Source organism: Schistocerca americana, chromosome 9 (genome assembly GCF_021461395.2).
Source record: "Schistocerca americana isolate TAMUIC-IGC-003095 chromosome 9, iqSchAmer2.1, whole genome shotgun sequence".
Taxonomy (NCBI): domain Eukaryota; kingdom Metazoa; phylum Arthropoda; class Insecta; order Orthoptera; family Acrididae; genus Schistocerca; species Schistocerca americana.
In genome coordinates, this window is record NC_060127.1 from 3,390,256 (window position 1) to 3,413,449 (window position 23,194).

General features: G+C 43.9%; 1 protein-coding gene across 1 annotated transcript in view; it reads left to right on the forward strand.

Moving 5' to 3' along the window:
- The window catches only part of LOC124550846 (alpha-(1,6)-fucosyltransferase), a 315,823-nt gene that overhangs the window by 78,558 nt on the left and 214,071 nt on the right, over positions 1-23,194 (forward strand). The window contains exon 2 of the mRNA XM_047125574.1: positions 6,457-6,558. The gene's annotated coding sequence lies outside the window, so the exon portion shown is untranslated. The remainder of the gene's footprint in view (positions 1-6,456; positions 6,559-23,194) is intronic.

Consider the following 23,194-nt stretch of genomic DNA (forward strand, 5'->3'; position numbering starts at 1 on the left):
CCAGGCCACGACAAACTTTCAGATCTGTAGCGATCCCGTGAGTTGCTTAAAAGGCATAACGCTCTCCAATTTCAAAAATCTTTTGATCGCCAACATCCAGGAGCAACTGGTTGACCTTTACAGCTCTGGAAAGACAATGACACCGAGCCACATAGGCGCTCGCCGACCGTGTAGCTGAGGACGCAACGACAGGAGGTCAACTTGACGTCGGGACACCGGGCACAGATTTGGGATTACAACTTGGACACAATATTTTCAGGTTCTGGGAATTGGAATGACAGGCTACTACGACCCAAAAGAAGTTGAGAGCGGGAGAGAGTGTGGCATACATCTTTCCAGACCTCTCGGAAAGATGCAGTTGTGTTGTGCCGACTGTACGTGCATGAGGAGAATCCTGCTCACTGCAGCTGCGGCAGTCCACTGACGGTGGCGCCCTGCCGGCTGATCTGCGCCAAGCTCTCAGCTCGCTTGCCTCATTACCTCAGATACCTGCAGACGACGAGACAGCCGCTACGGTAGTATTGCATTTGCTGACGGAGAGCGGATTTTACATTAGACTATAATGCTCCTCCACTTGCTGCGTAAAGGGTGGTTATGGGAGCGAGAGTCTCCCCCTGTGGCGGGTACCCCCGTGCGACCGCTAGTTACTTTCTTCCCCCCTCACCTTGTTGTGCATTTAGACCCTCTTGTGCCAGTTGCTGCCTGGGTTTTTTCTCTTACCTATCGTGTTATAACTAGTGTCACGCGCCTTTAAACTCTTTGACTCGCTTATGTAGTTGGAGCGGCCAAGTCCCCACTTTCTTCACGTGTTTCTCTCACGATGAGGAGGGACTGATGGACCAGTAGACACGTAATCATCCTCGTCATCGAAATCGAACAAGAACGAGTGAACGAAATGAAGAACGAGTGAACTACGAACGCCGGACATGCAATAACGAAGAAATGGCCACTCGATAAAGAACGAGGCCGACGTGTGAAGGGAGCCGGTCGGCCCTCCAGCTCCTCCCCGCGGCCGCTCTGTGCCCTCCGCGGCCGACCACAGCCGCCGCTCGCCGCCCCGCCGTGCGCTGCCGCCAGACTGCGCAGTCGGTACCGCCTCTCTCCCTGGCGCAAGTGGACCAGGTCTCGCGTTCTCAGTGGCTCTGTTAGTCTTATTCGACCTGTGTACAGCAAGCAGTAAACGAACTGAAAGAAAAGTTTGCAGAAGTGAGTATCGGGAGGAAACAAAAGCCCCTAACTTTGCCGATTGCATTGTGATTCTTGCGGAGGTGAGTTAAACGGAATGGGTTCTGTCTCGAAAACAGTTTATAAGATCAACGACAGCAAAATTAAACAAGTGTGACAGTGGAATGTAGTCCAATTAAATTAGGTGACGCAGAAGCAATCTGAAGTGGTTGATGAGTTTCCTTATTTATGCAGACAAGTGAGGATGTCTCGAGTAAAAACGATGTGGAACGCAGATTAACTGTAGCGAGAAAGCCTTCTCAGAAGAAGAGAAATTTTTTATTACCTGATATAGATTTAAGTGTTAGGAACTCTTTTCTGAAGGTATCTGTACGGATTGTAGCCTTACACGGAAGTGCAACATGGACGAGGAGGAGGGGTTTTGAAATGATGCGCTGCAGGAGAATGCTGAAGATGGAGTGTGTGGATCGCGTAATTAACTGAGTAGAACTGGAGAGGAAAGAAGTTTGCCATACCGTTTGACTAAAAGAAGAGATTTGTTCGTTGCAAATAACTCAGCCATCAAGGAATCATCGATTTGGCAATCGAGGAAAGTGTGGGGAATAATTGTAAAAGGGAGAGCTAGGCTCCAATACACAACGTAAGCAACTCCAAATGGATGTGGGTTGCAGCTCAGAGACGAAAGAGCCTCGCAAGATCAGCGCGGACAGCTGCAGGGAACCAGTCTGCGGGCAGAAGACAGCAACATCATTTATCTGCAATCTGGCGTATAGTCGGCGCTGTGTGTGTGTGTGTGTGTGTGTGTGTGTGTGTGGTTTTCTTTTTCATGTCGATAGGAGCCCAGAAGACTCTGCGCTGTGCAAAAAATAAACTTGCGTAACTCTGAACGTCCGCGTTTGAAACAAAGTACATTTGCAGCAATTTGAACCTCCGGCAAGCGGACAAAAATACATTATCCGAGATAGCAGTCGGCGCTTTATACTTTGTTTCCGCCTTATGCAATAACTGCTGTACGGTAAGCAATAATTTCCTCCACCGTGACAATCCGCACGTCCCTGGGAAAGTGCTGATAATTAAACACGATTGCGCTCTTAAAGGTGTTCATAAAGTCTCGTGCAGTTTTGAGAAATCTGTGAAATTGAAAAATTGTTCCTTTCCCGATAAGAGACATTAAATTGTGTTCTTTTTTGTGCAGGCTTTGGTTTTTGTGCCTGTCTACTTGCCTCTCCGTTGGAACACAGTTTGTGTTGCATTTGATATCCAAGGTGGTTTCCGCAATTCAGTCGTCTCACTCCTGTTCTTTACGCGTGTCTGTCCTGTGGCCGTGCAGGGTGAGACAAGCGCTGACGTGGCGACTACTCGCTCGAATATCGCGCAACGGGGGCCACACACTTCCACGTCCTCACCCTACGCACGCACGCACCTCCGCCAGCGGCGGTAACATGCCGCGCAAGCCAGTGTACGGTGTGCTGTGGAGGGTACTTCATAGCTGGATCAGCTCTTCGCGAGAGCGGCGAGGTAGAATCTACTGTATGCGCTCCAGTCTCTCTCGTCGTATTCACATTTACAATTGCTCCAGGCGGCAAGGGGAATGCCTTGCAAAAGAGTTACAATTTTTTGAGCTTTTACTATGTTGCATGTCGTTGGTGTGTATTGTGGAATCGAAGTTTTCGACTTTTAGTACCATTTCGTAACTTGGGGAGAACCGAAAAACCACGAAATTTTGACCCTTTTTCGTATTTTTTCCCTTGTGTCCTAAGATAAAAAGCGTGTAGAACTGTCTTGTACAGAGTTAAATGTCAGTCAGTTTGTGCTGGTTAAACTTACCGATGCACTAGATATTTTGCGAGGTATAGAGCTTCAGAGGAAAGACAAATCTGTGAATTAATCCACGTGTCCACACTAATGGAAAAATGTATTAAAGCTGAAGCCATGTGGGACTTTGAAACTGCTTATCGAAGTGTCCAGAAAATGATGTCGTACTTCTGTACAGCAGGTCATGTGAATCATGCTAAGGGTGCACATCTGTACTGCCCGGGCATAGTCAAACTGAAAGAAATAATCGATCTTCAGGAATTCCGCAAATTCAACGTTGAAAGCTACTCAAGTATTATTAATAGGTAGTAAGTCGTTGGCTGTCCGTGACTTTAACTTCTAGGTTAATGAAGTCTTTTATAAATAATATTCCATCTTCAGTCACAAAATTTTTACTTTCTAAGTATTTTCCAACACGTTTCGGAGCTACAGCTCCATTTTCATGGACGGTACAGATACAATGAGCGTTACCTCTGCTACTGTTTTTCACCCCAACAGTAACAGAACGATACAGTTGATAACAAGAAAACAGTCCCAGACGGGATTAATGAGGACAGTAATATATTCTGACGTATTACCTGCGTTTGACCACGTAACATTCGTCTTCAGCACTAGTGAAAATCATAGACGCTTGCACTCACATTGGTTGCTACGGTCGCAGGTTCGAATCCTGCCTCGGGCATGGATGTGTGTGGTGTCCTTAGGTTAGTTAGGTTTAAGTAGTTCTAAGTCTAGGAGACTGATGACCTCAGCAGTTAAGTCCCATAGTGCTCAGAGCCATTTGACCTCCTTTTTTTCCACTCACATTCAGTTGGATTTAGCATGTGTAACACAGTACTGCAGGACTCAAATGACGCACATTTAATCTGTGTCACAGAGATGCGATGGAGTATTGATTTTGTGTTATTTTACATTTACGAAATGAAATAAAAAATAATTCGAGGAGTGTCAGTTAGCAAATTTTGTTTTTCATTCCTACTCAAATATCATGGCATTTACTGTGATTCTTAACGTATCACTCGAAGTAATTTTTTTATTTTATTTCGTCAGCGCTTAGAAAAGGAAATAAATACGAAATTCAGTACTCCACCACATCGCTGCCAAGTAGTGGTGTATTTGACTCGTGTAATACTGTCATAAGCATGCTAAGTCGTTCAGAATCTAAGTGCAAATGTCAAATTACAATGCTAAAACCTATCCTTTTTGCGATGTTTTCATAGTCTGACAATTTTGCCATTCGGAAGCTCTGTATCTCGGTTTGTGTGTGGTGTAGAAATACGTTTGTTCAGTTCAAATGGTTCAAATGGCTCTGAGCACTATGGGACTCAACTGCTGTGGTCATAAGTCCCCTAGAACTTAGAACTACTTAAACCTAACTAACCTAAGGACATCACACACATCCATGCCCGAGGCAGGATTCGAACCTGCGACCGTAGCGGTCGTGCGGTTCCAGACTGTAGCGGCTTTAACCGCTCGGCCACTCCGGCCGGCGTTTGTTCAGTGAAAGTTGTAGAAAATTTTAGACACAGTAAGAAAGCTCTGGTGCTCGTAGGACGCAATAAAAAAAAAGATTAGAGGGGAAAATACTGAAATAAGTGAGAAAAGTTCGACTACCACAAAGTTAGCATAGTGTTCTCGAAGTTTAAAACATACCTTATGCACTAAAGGCCACCTGCATACAACAGACTAAAAGTACAAAAAAATTCAGATGTATTGTAAGGTATAGTGTAGCTGCCGACTATACTAAATGTCTGTTCGCGAGATTTACGTTAAAAGTACCATAGCTATCGGACAGCCTTACCCTAATACCGATTTTCAAATTTTTTCCAAAGATTTTTTCGAGAGGAGGATATCATCCAATCATTCACCTAGCCTTCCTACAAGTCTCCCCTACACTACTTAATTTCCATTACGGTCGTAATTACGTTTTCCACTCCATTCTCCATCACGATCTATTCTTTGACACGGACCTACTTGTAGATAAGTGTCTATGTTCATCTAGTTCTCTTCATTCTACACTCGTCCGTCGCAACACGATACTACACCAACATTCGTCGGAGGTCGCATGTTTTACAGCACTGTGGGGTTCCATTAATTATATCAGCTGCATCGGGACTTTATGCGGAATCAGAGCCGACGAGTGAAAAAGTGTGCCGAAAACCTGAGCGCCAGCTGTCCGCAGTCGCAGCGAGACAAGTCAGTTGCACGAATACGCGGTATCTGCTCTTTTTTTCTTTCATAAAATTCCTTACGACTGTCGTGCGACTCTTACATCTCCACTACGTTGCAGTACATGTCACATACCTACATCTACATAACTAACCTACAGTACACACTTAAGGGACTGGCAGACGGTTCTTCTGACCACCTTCAGGCTATTTATCTACCGTTCCTCTCTCTTAGCAGCACATTAGAAAAATGAAAGCATAAATCATTCTGTACGAGCTCTGATTTCTCTTCTTTTATGACTCTGGTAATTTTTCCCTATGTGGGTTGGCGACAGTACAATATTTTCAAGTTCAGCAGAAAGGACAACTTATCTAAATTTCATGAGGAGGTCGTGCCACAGCGAAGAACTCCATTGTTTGAATGGCTGCCACCCCAGTGGCACTCCATCCACTGTTTCGCGGTAGTACAAGACGAGCTGCCCTTCTTTCAAGTTTGTCGGTGTCCTCCGCCATTGCTATCTGATGCAGATCCCACACAGCGCAGCAGTACTCTAGCAGAGGACGAACAAGCGATGCAGCGTCTGTTGTACATTTGCAGCATCTTCTAAGTGTTCTGCCAATAAAACGCAGTCTTTGTTTTGCCTTCCCCAGAACGTTACGTATGTGATGTTCCAATATAAGTTGTTCGTAATTGGAATTCCTAGGTATTTAGTTGAGTTCACAGCCTTTAAATTTGTGTGCTTTATCGTGTAACCGAAATTTAACGAATTTCTTTTCGTACTCATGTGGATGACCTCTCACTTTTTCTTACTGACAAACAATTGCCAGTTTTCGTACGGTGGACATTTGGTGTCTAAATCATTTTGCTGTTGGTTTTGATGACTTTACTGGACAGGAAGTGACAACACAATCAACAAACAATCTAAGATGGCTACTCAGATTGTCTTGTAAGTCATTTACATAGATTACCACCAGCAGAGGGCCTATAACAATTCCTTGGCGAACGCCAGATACCACTAACGTTTTACTCGATGATTTTCCATCGAGTACTACGTACTATGATCTTTTTGACAGGGAATAAGGAATGTAGTCGCATAACTGAAGCGATGCTTAATAGGCACGCAATTTGATTGGAAGCGTCTTTCGTGGAAATGTAGAAATAGGGAATCAATTTGAGATTTCCAGTTGATGGCGCTTCTTGCGAATGAATACTTGGTTGTGAACGGAATAGAATAAAGTGGGCTATTGTTAGGTGAAGGCACTCACAGTGTTGTTTCCTATTTTGCAGGTAAGGAGGTCCCCAGAGCATCAGCTCCGCGAGCTCAACGTAAGAGGCGGCAGTCCAGAGCCGAAAGATTGCCACCCGTAATCACAGCGCGGGTGGTTGGCGGTGAGTACCTTACCCTTTTAAAGCTGAGCGTTCGTATGCCAGTAAGGACGCAGTGTAAACCCTCGGTAGAAAACGGGAAAAAAGGTTTTAGGTTCACTGAAATGTATGCAGTGTGATCAACATTTTTGTGTATTTAGTGGGAGACATCAGTTTCTTCATAGTTCAGTCGTCTTCCTTTAAATCTACACTGCCAATTTGCCACATAATTGCTCTCACAGGTTTTGTCACTTTGAGTGATTAAAGTGGGCTTTCGGGCATTGAGCGTGTTATTTTGTTACATTTTTCTTTTCTATAGATTATCTCTTGAAAAGTATTGGGACACACATACGTAATGAGGAATTGACCACTAGATCCCACGAGATGCGGACCCGGCACTACAGAAGAAATCGGAGTGTACGGTGTTGTCTGTAGAGAAGCAAAATGGGTACGTTATGAGAACCGAGTCACTTGGAAACTGGTACAGATGATTGGATGTCACATGAGGCAGCGCAGAGAGCGACGCTACTGAAAACGAGTGCTTTTTTGAATGACGAATCGCGCTGTAACCTGTGGCAGTCCGGTGTGGACGCTTGACTGGAGAACGATAACTGATGTCACTTGTAATGCCAGCGGTGAAGTACGGCGGAGGTGGTGTTACGTTATGGGTCTGTCTTTCCTGGTTATGGTGTTCTTCTCTCATTGCGTTTAAGAGAACGAGGAATTCGAAACGATATGAACACATTTTACAGTATTACGTAGAGCAGAGGCGACGATCGTATTAGTATGTCAGTGCAGCCCGTCATAAAGCAGCGCGTCTGAGGCAGTGGTTTGTGGACAATAACACCACCGTAACAGACTGACCTGTCCAGAATACCGACCTGAAGTCAGCGGAACACCAGACGCAAGCCTCCAACATCACCACCTTCTCCGGTTTCCCGCTCTCGAGGAAGTACGGGCTCCCATCCCTCCACAAACATTGAGACGTCATCGAAAGTGTCCCCAGCAGAGGTTAAAGGCAAGACGAAGGCTGCAGACGCAGTCTTCTCCAGGCGCTGCGAGTTGCGCTGTTACGCGTGTTCGCTGCCGAGACTCCAGCCACACCCTCAGGTACTTCTGCTCTCTAGCGACTGTTCGTAGCAGAGTGAGACGTGGCTCCCGCCACATGCGCTGATGTCCTTCGTTTTCGGAGCCGCTCCTATAATCCGTGAGAGATGCACGTTGTGTGTTAGCTTTTCTCGCGGACAAGGTGGCCGGGAATGTAACAGCGCGACTCCGGCAGCAGCGGGCCGTGCGGTGTGGCCGGGTACCCGCGACACAGCGCAGCCTCCGTGAGCCGGACAGGTGGGGCGTGTCGCTCACCGAGGTCGCTGGACACGGCCAGTGCCTCGTCTGGTCGACACACACACACTGGGGTGACAAAAGTCACGGGGTGTCGGACCTCCTCTTGCCCTGCTGTAGTGCAGGACTCCACACAAGTCGTCGTTCAGGTGTACGAAACTCTAGAATTTATTTAATTTATGAAAAAACGAATGAACTGTTATATTTTAAACTTCATGTTTAGAAAAAACACAAATTTTATTGTTAATTACCTCAATTTTTAGCACAGTTTTTAATAGATTTGGAAAATTCTAGAGTTTCATACACCTTTAAGTATGGTTTGTGTGCTGTGCAAAATTCATCGAAGAATCTCTCTTACTTATGAAGAAATGTGTACCTATAGCAACAAATGCTGCCATTAGTAAGTGAAAAAATTATGAAATTTCGCACGTAAAAAAAATTACTTCGTTGCGTTTTAGAACTTCCACTGCTGTGAGTGTCAATTCTGAATCCTTCCTGCTCATGCTGACAAAGCATTATGAATTTAATTGTAAAAGTATAGAGAGTGTAAATTGAAATGTCCCGTGGTGCCTCTCCTGCTCCAAGTCGGCCCGTTTGACGTCCTACCCTCCTTAACGGATACATTCGTCATACGTCCCACATCGAATTCTGCGGTTATTTCGCGCAGTGTTGCGAGTGTGTCAGCACCGACCAATGTGCTGCTCTGCTGTTCTCTACACACTCTTGCCGCTGTCGATCTCGCAATATTGAATTCCCTGACGATTTCCCAATTGGAATGTCCCGTGCGGCTAGCTTCGTTACCAATCCGCGTTGAAAGTCTTATTAATTCCCATAGTGCGGCCACGGTCACGCCGGAAACCTTTTCACACGAACCAGGTGAGTACACGTGTCAACCACTGACAGCTGCGCCAGCGCACTGCGCTGCACTATTACAGCTTGAGCACACCACATTGCCGCTAATTGTGTGTGTGCATACGGCTGTCCCATCACTTTTGTCACCTAACTGTTTACTCCAAGTGCTGTGGTTTTCGTCGTCTTGGTCTGTGTAGTGTTTCGGGCTCGAAGGTCTTTGTTTACTTGGCGTGTAGTTGCTCGAGAAGAACCGTGATTAGTGTTCTCGCTTAGAGCAGCGAACACACACTGTGGCTGTTTTTCGTAACAGAAATGGCGAAACCGAGGGAACTCTTTAAGGAGTGTGAAGACAAAGCTAACAGATTTTGCCAGAAATGTATAGTTGATGGTAAAAACGCGTGTCTGATTTTTCTTCGTGTTGTGAGAGCTGTTCTGTTTGTGGTGGTGAAATAACACTAAAAGTGTATGAGCACGGAAAGTACTTTTCTCGACGTGACGTATTTGTTGGAATAAAGGCAGTGAAATTAAGGAGCTTTAATTACGTCCGATAGTGAAGGAAGTGATATAGACTAGCCACGATACGGTAGCGTTGGAGGAAGTGTGTTCGGGCAAACGCACAGTACGGCGAGATTACAAAGTGAACGCAGCTATCTTAGCGGAATAGAAGGTTTTTCTGTGCGATCCCGACACGAATGCGTAATACATAAACACAGCTATTTCAACGCGGGCAGAACAGTGAATGAAAAGAAAATCGAGAACGAGGAGGTCCGGGTACGTACAGGCTCTAAATCCAATAGGCAGAACGGCTCGACTGACAGAGAACTGCACCAGACTCAAACACGGCAGCCAGCGGGTCGGCCAACGTCACGCGACGTGCGTGCCCCTGTAGCCGACCCTTAACCTGCACTCACAGTGGCACAGACGAGGTCGGCAGAAGCCGCTGCCAGGGAGACGGCCCGCTAACACTGGTCGTCACCTTGCTTACAGTACGTCTGATCCCCTCCTCCAGTTTTTGGTGGGATCACGGAGGTTGGGACGGTTCAGGTTAGGTTGGACTCTGTTCTGTGTGTGGAGTAGGTTAGATTTTAACCTCCTGGGGTGTGATGCATACAACGACTCGTCTTTACTTAGAGACGAGTTTTGCTCTTACGGCGCCAAGTGCATGTGGTGTCTGCCTCGAAGACAGTGCGGTGAGTGCCGTACTGTGCACACTGCCCTCAGTTATCGCAGTAATCAGACAATTTCTTCGAATATTGTTACACACTTCATATGACAGAATCACCACACTGCTGTCACAAAAAAAAAAAAAACAACAGTAAGCAGTAATAATAATTTGTAGACGGCTAATGGTCACGTACGACAATCCAAAAAATATCAACTACAATAACTATAAGCATTCAGACTCGAACATACTACTTTTTGAAGTTATAATTTACGCCTAAATTTTCCGACAATGATTCTGTCCATTTATGGTTTCCAGTAAACCTCGATTTCAGTCCATTGATTCCGAACTACATCGCAGCTGTAATATTTGTCATCCTTAGGACGCCACAAACTCTCCCTCCTATGGACTAAACTTATCAGTTTCTCACAATTAGTATTTCGTGTGTGAGAACGCCGGTCGATTTGACCGAAGAAAACAAATTCATTTGAGTTTCACCGATTCCCGTCCGAAGTCTGTGCGTTCGGCCGATGTTATCGGTGACAGGGTGACCGCGCACGTAGTGGCGTGTACCGCTTTGGAAAGATCGGCCATGTTCGGCCGATGTCAGTCGTCGCAGGAATCCACCGATATCGACGGCACTGTGACCGCAGCCTTAGCCGCTGTCGATGTCGGCCGTTGGCGATGATATTTGATAATATTATTATTACTATCAGAAACATAACCGCCTGCTTGGTGTGGTGAGTACATTCGTGTAAACTATATGAAAGTCCCGGGCCGAGTTCGCAGTAAGCACCTCGACTTTTCCTGCGGTGCAAAGGTCAGTCCCCTGAGTCAGCAGGCAATGTGATTGACACAAAAGCTGCAAAGTGACGTGAACTGGAATCTGAGTTGGAATAGCAGCAGTGCGCCCGGTATTGTTTTCGTGGCTTCATATTTCTTCTGTGGTCTACAGTCCCCACTCCACCCTGCCGCGCTCCGCTCCCTTACTCTGGTGCTCACATGCTCCACATTTTATGGAATCCGGCATTCTCTCCCCCTCCCCCTCTTCCTAGAAATCTTCCTTTCGATGGCTCTTCGTAATCTGTCGCCCAGTGAGCATATTTTCCTCATTCTTATCGTTTCCATTAATTCTGCTTCTTCTCTGTGTGTCAGTGCAGCACACGTTAACAATTTTTCTCCACAACACTTAGATATTATCCCAGTCCTTTCCCCGTTTTCTCGCCCATCGGCCATTCGCTGCTTTATAAGAACGTAGAACATCCCAAACCAGAAACTCGGTGAATGCCCTCAGCTCGTCCGCGCAGCCGACGTGCCCCCACTTTGTGCCAGCAGATCCTCCCGCATTGCCCTCGGCCAACCGCCGGTTTGTGTTTCCGGTCCGGTCGCGCGCGTGCGGCCGCGATAACGCCGGCGAGGTTTCACGCTCCGCGGCCCCATCACAGCGCATTGTTCCACCGCCGGTTGTCAAATTAATGGCGCGGCCGCCGACCGCCGGCCGGACAATGGCGCGTCCGCGTGCGTGCATCAGCGGGAAGCAGGCCAGGTGCTCTGTCCCTCCGTCCATCCATCCCATCTCTGTGAGCAGAGCTGCATCCCGGCTCAACGTGTACGTCGTTTCATCTCTTACGTGCAAAACCGTTTCCCGAAACTGATTCCCCCACCCCCTCCAGTCTCATGTTGTTCTTATACCAAATACTTGAGTGACGCTCGCGTAGTGCCAGCCAGTTATCCCATTCCAGGTTTTTACTCGTCTTCGCTCCTGCGGGTGGTTTGATGCGGCCAAGCCGCTACCACGCCGTAGCGGAGAAGCGAGGCAGCTGTCCCCCAATTGAAGCAGCTGATCGCCGCCATTTGCAGCGATGAATCCTAGTACTGGGGTTGTGATTTGAGGTATATGAGACGCAACAAGAGCAAATTGAAGCACAAATTAAACACATGTTTGTTTAAAAAAATACCGAGTATTCGAATCTATTTCAAAAGTATACTTAAATGAATGAAGTTTTCTAATTACCGAAATACGCCTGCATAGAGACACGAAATTTAAGAATGTAAGGCTCTTTCCTGACAAGGTGAAGCGAGTTTACATCGAGCTATTTGCATTAGATAATTACATGGAACTTTTAAAGTAGCAGACAGTACGATTATTATTTAATTCACATAATTTTCCTGTCAGGACCTGTGTCGACTACTGTGTACATTTTGCACGCTTAGGCCTACTTTTGTTTAGCACAGTATTGTCTACACTCGAAAATATTGGTACGATTAATTCTAATAACCCATATCACTTCAAATACCGTAGGAATTTCATTCGCACATTAGTTTTTAACACTGATAGCACCTCTGAAAGTGGTTGAGTTTGCAATATTTGATCAAATATTTGACCATTTACGAAGTATAACCACCACCTGACAACACATGTTAAATATCTAAACGCAATTATTCGACCTACCTCTGATTCATACTTAATATACATTTGATTAAAAATCAAAATATCTATCATGTGCTTAGTTCTTCATTCAGTTCAACTTAGTACATTAACCCTGTTAGTATTTTTAGTAATTTATATGCAAATACAATATAAGTACATGACATGCAACAAAGTACCTTTGTCTGTAATCTAACACTGCAACTTTTTCCCTATGCAACTTAAACAGTTTTTGTAGCAGAAAGTTTATTAGATACAGTATAAGGTAAAAATATAGACATCAGGTTAGGCTATAGAACAATATGCTGTCACCTACATTTAGCATTTGCCTTAATTGGCTTTGCAAACACTGTACCTTTTTCAAATGAGTTGGAAATCCAAATACTGTCGATATAGCATCGTCCTTCAGTCGAGGTCTATTTACATAATTTTCCGTGTAACAATTCCCTTCAAAATGAAGAGAGCACAGCAAATGATTTGCTGTCGCTCTCCGAGTAGCAACAATCCATTTCCGATTTAGAAAATCATTTCTAAGGGGAATTCTAAACTAAAACAAACGATCATGATGTCTTATTTCTCCATGAAAATGCTATATGCAAGTAATGGAAAGTAACAAACAACCAGAAATGACCGACCTGTGAAATGTAACATTGTTTCCGTCTGCGTCTTTGCTTCCATTCTTACTGTTACAATTAAAAGCAGCAAACGAACGAACCATGTTTACGCACTGTTTCCCTGCAAATGGCGGCTTCTGTGTGGGGACGCGACACTAGCGACAATGCGCGGTCCAGTTTTTATTTAGTAAGTCTATGGGTGCGGCCCGCCACGGCATCCTTTCCGTCACGAGCCCCCTACACCTTTTGAGTAGCACTCCCTCGATTTAATTTGAAGCTGCCGCCCAGATGTAGCGTCTACCTGCCAAGTCGGTGCACCTCGGTTGTTGGCACCCGATTTGGAGACGAAAGTTCAACTCTGCCTTGAGTTGCTCAAAGATTTTGAGTTTAATTAAAAGTAGTTTCTTCCGTTCATAGGACAAGAGAGGAAAGATCCTAGCGACCGACCCAACAGAGGGCGCTGTTCATTGATCTGTCTCTGTTTTTTTCAGCTGTCATATAAACATTTTATCTTTCATAAGCAATTTATAGGTTGCCACAGGCAACGTATTACGCTATATTAATTTGTTGACCGTAAATTCGCCATAAAAAAGGGTCGGACCTATACTCTTCATATATTTTCTTTTAATAATTTTACATGGATAACCGCATTCATCTTTTAATGTCTCACAATTGGTTTCTATGATAGTCATAAGTTTTAATAAGTCTGCTACACGCATTTTATCTAATGTGCTTTTATCAGATTATGTTTTTGCGTAAATGATGACTGCATATAAGCAAGTCCACAGTAGCGACATCTAGGGAGGGCGTAGGCAAACAGGTTTCTGGATGCTACTGTACTTACGTAGCCAGTTGCGATAAGCACTATGTGGACAATGTGGCCTATTCTACACCTTATTTTAGATCTGTGTGGCGATGATGTGCTGATTATATTTATATCTTTTGACGATGCCATTATGGCCGTATCACTTTAGGACATGGTGTAAAAAGTATTTTTTGCCGTATTTTATCTGTACATTTCCTTGGTTATATGATAGTATATTGTGATACGTATTGCTGTTTATGTTAAAAGACATACTACTCACTAGATGTATATATTTATATATTTTAGATCAGAAGATGGTCATTACAGACTGAAACCGGTCATCGTCTAAAGAATGCATTTGTGGTCAGAGACTGGAATAAAAAAGCATATTGCAGTATTGGATCACTTTTTGTACACGCGATTATGTCGCAGTTGGCGAAAAGAAGAAATGAGAGTATATCTTCACGATGTATAATCACTCCGTCGAGTAACATCACAACTCTCCTCGAAGGTGCAAAAAGTTTTCAAAGCCAGCACTCGGTAATGGTGGCTGTTGGGAGGGTACGAGATTTCCCAACGTTTTTTAGGAAAACCGTTTCGTTGATCGAGGGTGAAATCCCGTACTATTTTTTTATTGTAAATGAACAAGCTTTATTAGCAGATCTTTTCGTTTATCTAGAACAGTCGTCCAGAAGTTAAAAGTTTAATCATTACGTAAGAGGATTTACTAAGGAGCAAGACTTGTTTGATGTGTTTTTTTATTTTCGTCTGAGATATTCTGCACGAGCTGCATGCCGTACCAAGAACATTAATGCTGTAATTGGCATCTTGCCGTGCAAAGTAATCGGAGGAGCAAAAGAATCTTCTAATACCAACGACCAGAAGATTATAATGATGATGTAAATACTGATGTACTCATACTTTTGTTTTTCCTTCGATTGTCTCGGAGTTCGTTAAAAATTAGGTGTACCTAGTGGATTAAACTCGGATCACGTTTTGTAATTCAACCCATAATAAAAGCCGTACTCAAAATCGTTGTTGATGAGTCCTTGTTCTGGTAATAATTGAAATGTTCTACAGACATGAGAAGTATTATTGAGTCGGGCGTTCACAGACTTCTCGGAGTTAATATCGGCAACGAGATAATTTATAAATTAAACCAACCCACCCACTTTTCTTCAGAACTAAAAGGGTTTCACTTTTCGTTTTTTTTTTTTTTCTTCTGGAAGGAGTTCGTTACATGAATAGTGAGTGGTGATTCTGATATTTTTCTCTCGGTGTTAATGTTTCCGTCTATACCAAACGCCCTCTACAATTTGTTTCTCGTATTCCCGCCACTACTGCTCCTTCTACAGCGCGGGCAACTATTCCTGGACGCCATAGCACACATGCCACTAAACTGCCTCTTCTTTTGGTTGTAGCACTGAATTATTGTGAAGAGATGCAGATTGGCGGCGTAATCAGCTGTCTTGACTGTTGCAGTTATCTTCCGTCCGCTGACGGCGTAGACGCCGGGCCGCTTTTCGTACTACAGGTGTTTCTGTTATCAGACTAAGTGATACTAAGGAAGGTCATGGCGTGGGGAAACTGGAAACAGATAGAGCAGTGAAGGTATGTGGAGCGTGAAACACAGTTTGAATGCGAGGTAGCCTAGTTACACTATGAAACGAAAGCAACCCACAATTGTGGATTACTCTTCATTATGCTGTTCGTTTTGTACTAAAAGTTAACAACATGGAATCACAATAAAGTAAAGAATGGTAGAACGTCCAGCTCCCAGAGAGTGGTATGCACTGAAACGAGATGAACTGTTGGGAATAGCAAATAACCGAGCCAGAGCGTAGCTGGCCAGAAGTTGGGATACGGACGCAAAGCGGGACAGGGCGTCGTCTCCCGGGACGCCGCCAGCACCGATGGGTGCGCCGTACCGGCAGCTGACGAGGCAGAACACAGAGAGAGAGAGAGAGAGAGAGAGAGAGAGAGAGAGAGAGAGAGAGAGAGAGAGAGAGGCACCGCGTCCTCTAAGCCGAAATCACAAAAATCAGCATCTGGAACGGCTTGCTCACAATCAGTTGGCTCGTCAACAACACCCACTGCTCCTATGCTGTGTCGTTACTGCTGACCTGACAGGTGTCTATGTAAGCAGGTGTTGGCACTGAAGACGGGTTCCAAGTCAGTCAGGAGAAACAACCGCGGGAAGAAAAGCGTTTGTGGTCTGCCTTAGCGACGGCGTGTGTGCAGCGCAAACTTGCACGCAGCAGCTCCTGGCGCTACCGATTTACGCCGCCTTATGGCTTTCTGAATTTAACTGGTGGAAGGATGTTAAATGCGACTCGCCCCCATCATCGTACGGTCCTTGACCTGGGAATTACATCACTGGGTCCACATGACTGTATAAATATGCCGATCAAATTTACTAACCTGTTAACCTGCAATAGTCTCTTAATTACTATAATTGGATGCGAAATTAAGTATACTGTATTAATTGTTGTTGTTGTTGTCTTCAGTCCGGAGACTGGTTTGATGCAGCTCTCCATGCTAATCTATCCTGTGCAAGCTTCTTCATCTCCCAGTACCTACTGCAACCTACATCCTTCTGAATCTGTTTAGTGTATTCATCTCTTGGTCTCCCTCCACGGTTTTTACCCTCCACGCTGCCCTCCAATACTAAATTGGTGATCCCTTGATGCCTCAGAATATGCCCTACCAACCGATCCCTTATTCTAGTCAAGATGCGCCACAAATTTCTCTTCTCCCAATTCTATTCAATACCTCCTCATTAGTTATGTGATCTATCCATCTAATCTTCAGCATTCTTCTGTAGCACCACATTTAGAAAGCTTCTAGTCTCTTCTTGTCGTCCACGTTTCACTTCCATACTTGGCTACACTGCATACAAATACATTCAGAAACGACTTCCTGACACTTAAATTTATCCTCGATGTTAACAAATTTCTCTTCTTCAGAAACGCTTTCCTTTCCATTTCCAGTCTACATTTTATATCCTCTCTAATTCGACCATATCAGTTATTTTGCTCCCCAAATAGCAAAACTAATTTACTACTTTAAGTGTCTAATTTCCTGATCTAATTCCCGCAGCATCACTCGATTTAATTCGACTACACTCCATTATCCTCCTTTTGCTTTTGTTGATGTTCATCTTATATCCTCCTTTCAAGACACTGTCCATTCCATTCAGCTGCTCTTCCAGATCCTTTGCTGTCTGTGACAGAATTACAATGTAATCGGCGAACCTCAATGTTTTTATTTCTTCTCCATGAATTTTAATACCTACTCCGAATTTTTCTTTTGTTTGCTTTACTGCTTGTTCAATATACAGATTGAATAACATCAGGGAGAGGCTACAACACCAACTCCATTCCCAACTACTGCTTCCATTTCATGTCCCTCGACTCTTATAACTGCCATCTGGTTTCTGTACAAATAGTAAATAGCCTTTCGCTCCCTGTATTTTACCCCTGCCACCTTTAGAATTTGGAAGAGAGTATTCCAGTCAACATTGTCAAAAGCTTTCTCCAAGTCTACAAATGCTAGAAATATAGGTTTGCCTTTCTTTAATCTACTTTCTAAGATAAGTCGCAGGGTCAGTATTGCCTCAGGTGTTCAAACATTTCTACGGAATCCAAACTGATCTTCCCCGAGGTCGGCTTCTACCAGTTTTTCCATTCGTCTGTAAAGAATTTGCTGTAGTATTTTGCAGCTGTGACTTATTAAACTGATAGTTCGGTAATTTTCACATCTGTCAACACCTGCTTTCTTTGGGTTGGAATTATTATATTCTTCTTGAAGTCAGAGGGTATTTCGCCTGTCTCATACATCTTGCTCACCAGATGGTAGTTTTTTGTCAGGACTGGCTCTCCCAAGGCCATCAGTAGTTCCAATGGAATGTTGTCTACTCCCGGGGCCTTGTTTCGACTCAGGTCTTTCAGTGCTCTGTCAAACTCTTGACGCAGTATCGTATCTCCAATTTCATCTTCATCTACATCCTCTTCCATTTCCATAATGTTGTCCTCAAGTACATCGCCCTTGTATAGACCCTCTATATACTCCTTCCACCTTTCTGCTTTCCCTTCTTTGCTTAGAACTGGGTTTCCATCTGAGCTCTTGATATTCATACAAGTGGCTCTCTTTTCACCAGAGATCTCTTTAATTTTCCTGTAGGCTGTATCTATCTTACCCCTAGTGAGATAAGCCTCTACTTCCTTACATTTGCCTGCTTAGCCATTTTGCACTTCCTGTCGATCTCATTTTTGAGACCTTTGTATTCCTTTTTGCCTGGTTCATTTACTGCATTTTTATATTTTCTCCTTTCAACAATTAAATTCAATATTTCTTCTGTTAGCCAAGGATTTCTACCAGCCCTCGTCTTTTTACCTACTTGATCCTCTGCTGCCTTGACTTCTTCATCCCTCAGAGCTACCCATTCTTCTTCTACTGTATTTCTTTCCCTCATTCCTGTCAATTGTTCCCTTATCCTCTCCCTGAAATTCTCTACAACCTCTGGTTTAGTCAGTTTATCAAGGTCCCATCTCCTTAAATTGCCACCTTTTTGCAGTTTCTTCAGTTTTAATCTACAGTTCATAACCAATACATTGTGGCCAGAGTCCAGATCTGCCCCTGGAAATGTCTTACAATTTAAAACCTGGTTCCTAAATCTCTGTCTTACCATTATATAATCTATCTGATACCTTTTAGTATGTCCAGGGTTCTTCCATGTATACAACCTTCTTTCATGGTTCTTGGACCAAGTGTTAGCTACGATTAATTTATGCTCTGTGCAAAATTCTACCAGACGGCTTCCTCTTTCATTTCTTACCCCCAATCCATATTCGCCTACTATGTTTCCTTCTCTTCATTTTCCTACCCTCGAATTCCAGTCACCCATGAGTATTAAATTTTCGTCTCCCTTCACTGCCTGAATAATTTCTTTTATCTCATCATACATTTCATCAATTTCTTCATCATCTGCAGACCTAGTTGGCATATAAACTTGTACTACTGTAGTAGGTGTGGGCTTCGTGTCCATCTTAGCCACAATAATACGTTCACTATGCTGTTTGTAGTAGCTAACCCGCACTCCTATTTTTTTTATTCATTATTAAACCTACTCCTGCATTACCCCTGTTTGGTTTTGTATTTATGACCCTGTATTCACCTGACCAAAAGTCTTGTTCCTCCTGCCACCGAACTTCACTAATTCCCACTATATCTAACTTTAACCTATCTATTTCCCTTTTTAAATTTTCTAACCTACCTGCCCGATTAAGGGATCTGACATTCCGCGCTCCGATCCGTAGAATGCCAGTTTTCTTTCTCCTGATAACGATTTTTTGCAATGTGTTAATTAGTGATCGGAAACATGACTCTTACGCGATAAAACACTCTTCCTTTGTATGGGACTGGAGTGCACAGCTGTTGAAGCTTCTACATGTCAGTATGATACATCACGGAAAAGTAGCATGTTTTCCTCACAATCCTTTCCTCACTCAGTGTTCCTAGTAGTAGTCCACTTCGTAATTTACCTTCCACTCAATTAATAATAATCTTCGACAGCGTCTCCACACGAGTGTGGGGTAACAGAGATGCGAGCACAATTTGTGGGTTGAATACATTCGGGGGCAAACTGTTTGTTCTCTTTTGATTGACAGGTCCTAAACCTAAGTGGTTTATGGCCCCCTGGGGATAATCTATCTTTCTGAGAAAACTCCCCCACCACCCTTCCCCCCTTCCAATCCCCACCCGTCTTTGACCTCCCCTCATAGATACAAGCACCATTTAGATATCAAATTAACCGATTAAGTAAATCAATTAATCAATTAATTAACCCCTGGTGTTAAGTGAAGACGGTTCCAAACCAATCTTACTGACGGCACCCATCTGAGTGCACATCATCTCTCCAGATGTGCGCTTTTTGAGTATGGTGGCACCCCTTACCTGTGTATAGTAGCCATAAGAGCGGTGTGATGATATGACGGACAGTTAAGAAGAAACGCGTGCTTTACGCATGTTGGAGCTGCAGACGGACAGAGTTTGAAACATTTTATTTAAATCCAACTGCGCTATCAATTCTGAAGTATTGCTCCGGTGTTTGGTGTCCGTATCGAGCAGATATGAGAAAGAGAGAAATGATCGTCGAACATAAATACATTCCAAAGGCTACACAGTTCGCCACATAAGCGGGCTATAATGCTAGAGCTGTGCGGTTTCTGACCAACTAGTCATGTGGAATGCAACACTGTTAATATTCCAATGTAAGAAATATATTTCCAGCACATGACGTACATTCTCCCTGCAAGTTTCTAAACGACAGACTGTCGTGACGAACTGGAAGGTGATAAAGCAACTGCCTTGCACATCAAAGGAAACATCAATTCTTTGTAATGCAAACACTACGTAGATTTCTGGAGCTGTATGACGCCTGCTGTTTACAAACTCCAACCCTGATTATGTCTCGGACATTATGATATGTTCAAAACAGTCCGGTAAAATGATCATCAGTAGCTGAAAATGCGTAGAAAGAAACAGTGACATCTTGCAGTGAAACACACACATGACCAGTAGCCAGAGGAGATGTAACAGTCTTACAGCAGTTTATCACCGGCCCTGATAACCCTCTTGTTCACTGAAGTCGTGACCCGGTGTTAGGTTGTATTGCTGAAGTGCGGCATAATATTGCCGTTTCACCTTGACGCCACGTTTCTAGAATGCCTCCTCTTCCCATTATTAAGGTGAGTGTATATGTAGCATCAGTCTACTTTCCTTCTCCAGAAAACACAATTTCAATGATTTTCCTCAGTACTCATTTCATGGTATTTTTCTCTGATTTTATGTATTCTCAGTCAGTTTCCAGAATTTCACTAGGTTTTCGCAGTTTTACGTGTTTCACATAAATTTTTCGTGATTATGGCTTGTTTTCCACGAATTTATCGATTTTATATCATTTTCCATATTTTTTCACAGTTTCCCCATATGTATATGGTCAGATTGCTGACATACCCATGTGCTGTTCAATTTTCTATGAAAATATTTGGATATTTTATACACTACCCTACTAAGAAATCCTAGGACCTGCCCTCTGCCCGATTATTCACAAGCATACATTTTGAATTGGACGACCATGAAAAGTATAGTAGCAGTCGCTTTGTCCCTCGATTTACGTACAAGGTGTGATCGAGAGATACATGTTCGTTCACCTAGAGAAGAGTGCTGAAATAGGTTTTCCATCGATGAACATGATTCATCTCACATACGTTGCAATTCATCTGCTGCTGATAGTGTTACGGAGATGTTTGCTGTTAACGATTGCAGGTAGACAGCACTCTAAATCACACACAGTTGTATGCAGGTGGATAGCAAGTTATACCACACAACTGACACATCCTGAGAGAACAACAGAAAAAATGGTTAAATGCGTGATAAATACCTGAAGCAACATTTCTCCTCTCTAGAATGCATCATCAGTCTATCATTAAATCATACTCTGTTACAACCGTTCTCAACCTGTCACTCTTTCTACTGTCATCCTTCAACGCAGATCCATGTCAGCTTACAGACATATGGTTATGTTTTCAATACAGCAGTCAGCTGGGATGTATCACAATTACCTCAGCAGAAACACGGTAGAATGTTGTTAAAAAACCACATAGCAGCTGTTCTGTAAGGTACGAGTATTTGTTAGCTGGCACTGCAGGGTTGTGATTGGTGGAGAGGACAGAGTGTAAATACTGATAGTTAGGGTTTGAAACATCTAAACGGTCTTGCACTCGGTAGTTGTATATTGGAGTCCCACAGCTGGTAATGCAGTGCTCTTTAGCTAAGGACGCTGTATGAAAACCTGTAAGTTGGTTGTCATTAACAACTACTATAATGGTGGTTCAGTGGTTATCGGTACATTGCAGTGCGCTCTGTCTTGTAGTGGCATTTGTTGTTACTGTCCTGTCACGCGGTGGGCGCTTCCTCCTCCCCCTGGCCCCAAATGTAGCGCGAGAGACTCAAGTTAGGAATTGTATACTGCTTTAATAACCCAACCGCGATGTCAAATTCCCAAATGATAGCGATCTCCGACATCTAGCCATGACAACAACAAATACTACTACTACTACTACTACTGTGGATTGGATCGTTCTTGAAGTGTGTCGTGTTTAGTGCTCCTCAATACATCACAGTGGACTCTCCCTTGCAGAGATATTTGTTGTTGGCGGTGTTGGCTCTATCCTGTCACCCAGTAGACCCTTCCTTCTTTTCCTCCTGCTCATTCTTGGTCCAGGTGTAACTGAGAGACCATCTTAGGCATTATATAGTGCTGTAAAAACCCTATCGCAACATCAGATTTCCGACAGATCAATTTATTGTTTCTGATAGTTGTACTGCCAGCACGTATCTGTGCAGCTACCTCCAACGTAATGGACTTGGTACAAAATGACTTAACTGTACCAGTATCCACCAGCAGGAGGTAAGGGGGGCTGAATGATCGAATGCCTCCAAATATTCCAATCCTAGTATCCATCAATAGGGTGCTAGGGAAAAAACTGTCCCACACGAGGTGTATCGATTTATTTAATTAGTCAGTCAGTCTGATAGAGCGAGGCAATATTCCCGAGACGTCCACAGCTGGGGGTTTACGAGGTGAACGCTGCTTTGTTTACAGTTCGATCCGACCGGGAGGGATGGCGCGTGCAGGCCTGGCAGTGGTTCGCGCCGGGACGTCAGGCAGGTGTCAGTCGTCAGAGGGGTGCGTGCTGTGCTGTGCGACCGAAAGATCTTCAACGGTGTCATTACCTGCGATGACTTATGTTGACGGTATTCCTTGCACGATCGAGATAAAAGAAAGTGCTGCAATTGTTTAAATGTTCCATACTGCCTTGTCATCGTCAGAACTTTTAAATAAACAGTACCTCATACACTGCAGGCAGTTCCCCCACAAGTTCTTTAACTGTGTAAATAAACTATCTTTCAGACACTGCCTTGTATACCACGAATTGTTGAAACAAACAATATTCCACACATTGCCTTGTCTACCAGAAATTGTTTAAACAAACACTGTAATCGATTCCCTACCAAATAGCCAATCAACTGAGTCTTTTTCCTATCAGTTTCCAGATGGGGGAAGGTGGGGGTATCCTAGAGGAGGAGGGGTTAACTAATTGAGTGATTTAATTAATAAATTAATTTGATATCCAAACTGTGCTTGTATCTACGAGGGGAGTGGGGGAGAATAAGGGGGAGGTGTGGGTGCAGGTTTCCCAGGAGGACGGATTATCCACAGGGAGTCATAATCCACTTACCAGAACATTAGGTTGAGGTCCTTTCAATGAAGAGAGGTCAATGGGTTTGGCCCTGGATGTACGCTGTTTCCTGAATGTATGCAACCTGCACTAAAAATTTATCCTCGCACCCCTACTACGTGGCTACTCGCATGTCTAATGGTACTGCTTTCT